Consider the following 4,858-nt stretch of genomic DNA (forward strand, 5'->3'; position numbering starts at 1 on the left):
TCCTCTTGAAGTCTATTACTATCCTCCTCTCTGTTTAATGCATTTCCAACTTTTGTGTCATCTTGCCAAATTTGAAATTGTGCCCTGTGCACCCGAATCAAAGTTATTAATATGTATCAAAAAAACAGTGGTCCTAATACCAGCCCCTGGGAAACACCACTGTACACCTTCCTCAAGTCCGAAAAACAATCATTCACCACTACTCTCTGTTTCCCGTTACTTTGTCAATTTTGTATCCGTGCTGCCACTGCGCCTTTTATTCAATGGGAGTCCATTTTGCTGACAAGCCTATTATGTGGCACTTTATCAAACTATAGTTGAGATAGTTCATGTCCCCCATTATGACAACTCTGGTTCTTGCACCTCTCCATATTTTCCCGGCAAATTTGCTCCCCGATACCCTTCCCACTAGTTAGTGGCCTACAGGATACGCCCAGTGGTGAAATGGCACATCTATTGCTTCTTAACTCTAACCAATTAGATTCTGTCGTTGACCCCCACCCGAAAGTCGAGAACCCATAATCCAGGTTTATATTACAGTGTGGTACTGAGGGAGTGCTGCATTGTCGACGGTGCCGCCTTTTGGATGAAATGTTAAACCGAGGCCCGGTCAATCCTTTCAGGTCCATATTAAATTTCCCGTGATAATATTTGGAAGAAGAGCAGGGGGAGTGCTTCCCGTATCCAGCCTAATAAGTATCTCTCAACCAACATTACGAAAACTGATTATCTGGTCTTCCTCACTTAGTTCTAATGCACTTTGGCACGTCCCGAGGTCGTCAAAGGCGCTATATAAATGCAAGTCTTTATTTATTTTCTAACTTCTTGATGGAAAACAAAGCGCACAGAAATTAAAGGGTCATTTCCTTCACGGGATCGAATAAACGAAGCTTTTGGTTCCACAAAAAGTGCGGCTTGGTTGTTATTTTGTGCATTAACATAATTGTACTGTTTCTTTCTCTCTTTATTCTAATTATCCTAGTGGCGATCGCCATCCTGAGCCGAGGAAAGTGCGGTATCTCCAAATGTATCATTCGCTACCTGTTGGCGATGGCAGTAGCCGATCTAATGGTGGTGATCATTGAAGTCCAATTTTACCAGTTAATAGAACATATCAGATGTTCCCATCACTGGAATACGCTCCGTTCTGTCTTGTCCATTATGACCTGGGTCACGTTTCCTTGGATTGTTCTGTTCGGCTCACGGTCGCTTTCACTTTCGATCGCTTTGTAGCCATTTGCTGCATGAAGTTTAAGTCCCATATTGCACCCCGAAAATTGCGGCTGTAGTTATTGTCACAATATGTCTGGGGTTCTGTTTAAAGAACATTCCCTTTTATTTCTTGTATATGGAAACATTTGATTTTTATGTTCGCGAGAATCTGATGTGTTGGTGGAAACGAGCCATTCCGATACCGGGAACATGGGAGGGGTTTTCCTGGTTTGACCGTCTGTTGAACCCGCTGCTTCCTTTCTTTCTCATTTTGCTCCTTAATGCTCTGACCGTCAGACAGATTATAGCGGCGGGTAAAGTCCGCAGGGGACTCAAGGGCCGGAGTAATGGCGAGAAGCAGAAAGATCCAGAGATGGAGAACCGGAGACAGTCCATCATTCTGCTCTTCACCCTGTCGGGCAGTTTTCTCCTGTGCTGGATGACAACTGCTCTGGTCTTCATTCTCGCCCGATATCTTTACACAGACCTGGAAACGTATATTCGTCTTTTTCAGGCACAAGATGTTGGGACTGTAGTTCAGCTTTTCAGCTACTGCACAAACACCTTCATATATGGAGTGACTCAGACTAAATTCAGAGAGCAGTTGAAGAGCGCGATGGTGTACCCTGTTACTATCCTTGTGAAATTAATTAGATAATGTGTACCACACAAATCACCGTGTCAGTTAATGGTCTAAATTAATTTGACAATGTATACCGCAAAAATTAATGTGTCAGTTAATGGTCTAAATTAATTAGATAATGTGTACCGCACAAATCACTGTATCAGTTAATGGTCTAAATTAATTAGATAATGTGTACCACACAAATCAATGTGTCAGTTAATGGCCTAAATTAATTAGACAATGTATACCGCAAAAATTAATGTGTTAGTTAATGGTCTAAATTAATTAGATAATGTGTACCGCACCAATCAATGTGTCAGATAATGATCTAAATTAATTCGACTATTTATACCGCACAAATTAATGTGTCAGTTAATGGTCTAAATTAATTAGATAATGTGTACCGCACAAATTAATGTGTCAGTTAATGGTCTGAATTAATTAGATAATGTGTACCGCACAAATTAATGTGTCAGTTAATGGTCTAAATTAATTCGATAATATGTACCGCACCAATCAATGTGTCAGTTCATGGTCTAAATTAATTAGATAATGAATGCCGCACAAATCACTGTGTCAGTTAATGGTTTAAATTAATTAGATAATGTGTACCGCACAAATCAGTGTGTCAGTTTGTGGTCTAAATTAATTAGATAATGCATGCCGCACAAATCAATGTGTCAGTTAATGGTTTAAATTAATTAGATAATGTATACCGCACAAATCACTGTGTCAGTTAATGGTCTAAATTAATTGGATAATGTGTACAGCACAAATCAACGCATCAGTTAATGGTCTAAATTAATTCGATAATGTGTACCACACCAATCAATGTTTCAGTTCATGGTCTAAATTAATTAGATAATGTATGCCGCACAAATCACTGTGTCAGTTAATGGTCTAAATTAATTAGATAATGGATACCGCACAAATCACTGTGTCAGTTCATGTTTCAATATTGTAACAGAGCGGTAATGTCCGGAAAACTCGCTGAACAAGACGATAATCCATCTGCTGCTGTGTAATCTGGTGAAGGTAACTCTTCTGACTTGTATCAGCTGTGGTTCAGTTGGTAGCACCCTCGCTATTGATTTTAGAAAGTTGTGGGTTCAAGTCCCACTCCAGAGACTGGAACACACAATCAAGTCTGACACTTCCAGAAAAACCATACGAGACAATAAACCGAGGCGTGATCCCCCCTCTCAGGTGAATAAGAAAATCTCATGGTGTCCTGGCCGATGTTTATCACTCAACGAACCTCACTAAAACAGATTAGCTGGTCAATATCACATTCCTGGCTGTAGGATCATGCTGTGCACAAATTGCCTCCCTTGTTTTCAGCAATATAACACTTCAAAAGTACTTCATCGTTTTTAAAGCGCTTTGGGACATCTTGAGGTCGTGAAAGGCGCTATATGAATGCAAGTCTTGGTTTTCTAGAGGGGTCATTGACCCTCCTCTCAAACCCTCCATTGTTTTCTTTGTCTGTGTCGGGGTGCTTGCCTGTTTTATAAATCTATTTACAGTTAGGCCTGATTTTTCTTCGTCTATATCGGATATTGTAGTTTAACCCCAATGTCCTTATATATGGAGATATTATCGGATAATGTCACATAATCCTATTGTCCTTATATGGAGATATTATAGGATATTGTAATTTAACCTTTTTTGTCCTTATATGGAGATATTATAGGACATTGTGAAACACCCTTTACCACAAATGCAAGTTCGAGGATTAGGAAACACGGAATCGTCTGGTTAATACTTTTCATTAAATCAAGTCAAAGATACAACACAGCACAACCCTAACATGTAGTGTATATGAGATTTCGGTCCCGATAATAAAATTATAACTCTGATACCGAGGACTTCTTCAGGTGATCGCAAGCATGTCGCCTTGACCACTTACGCTGGCCTCAACAATCCTCGAATGAAAGTCCGCAAGGATGTATATTTTTTGTATTTCTCCATCCGCCTGTTTAATATACCATCAACGAGTGCACAATAACACCAGTTACTTGTACATTGTACTCACTAATGAGAGACCATGGGCATCAGTAATGGCCTTCCTTTCTTATCTCTTCCCAGTACACCCATAACACAAGATTATTCATACCTTTGCTTCCCTATAGTCTATTTGACTGATTTCCTACATACCCACTGTATTTCGTATGTCTCCTCATGGTTCGTTTCTGAGGTAATGTCTCCACTATCGGGCCTGACACTGTATCGCATTGCAGAATGAGTACTAATGTTTAATATATTTTTAAACTTACTCATTCTATTCCACCTGGTACACAGATACTTACATTTCCCCACCTCCCGACTCTAAAAGAACCATAATTTTTCGGGCCTCGAAGCCTAATTTCTGGTCAGAGTCAACATTTCCACTTTATTATTTCTTATCTTAACTTGTTTCAGGATTTTCTTAACCAAACAAATCATCACTGCCACGGCAATCCGCATGAGTAACTTTATTGCTAGAGGAAGGCAGGCAGAGGCCGTTCTTACCCAGGGATGCTCCATACCACTTCCCACAATTCATGGTTGTACAGGCTGACAACACACTGCTCAATGTTATAGTTTGGTTTTTGCACGTGTACTGAATGATGTTGCGAGGTACCAGAGTGATGTAATACAGATTTATGGACCAAAGGAAAGGGCGGAGTTGGATGGCCAAAATTTACAACTGCTCGCAGTGCTTCTGCCTGGAGGAGAATGTTTACTTGAAGTTCTGTAAGGCTGTGGGCCCCAAAAGGTACCAATACTTTATCCCCAATTTTAACCATATCGGTTGGTGTATGGCAAAATGTTGAGCGCCCTATCGGACATGGAGCGTCTCCGTGTGTGTCGTGTTTTTCATTAGTTGTGACAAAATACCTTCATATCTCCGAATAAACCACGTTGGAACTCTTACAATCCGATCGAGCGATTTCAATAGTATAATTCAGGGTGAAACCACAGGCTGGCGGTGCGCTTTGTAAAACCTCACATCTCGCTAACCAGGCCTCACTTGTCCTG

This window comes from Heptranchias perlo, unplaced genomic scaffold (assembly GCF_035084215.1).
Source record: "Heptranchias perlo isolate sHepPer1 unplaced genomic scaffold, sHepPer1.hap1 HAP1_SCAFFOLD_49, whole genome shotgun sequence".
Lineage (NCBI taxonomy): Eukaryota > Metazoa > Chordata > Chondrichthyes > Hexanchiformes > Hexanchidae > Heptranchias > Heptranchias perlo.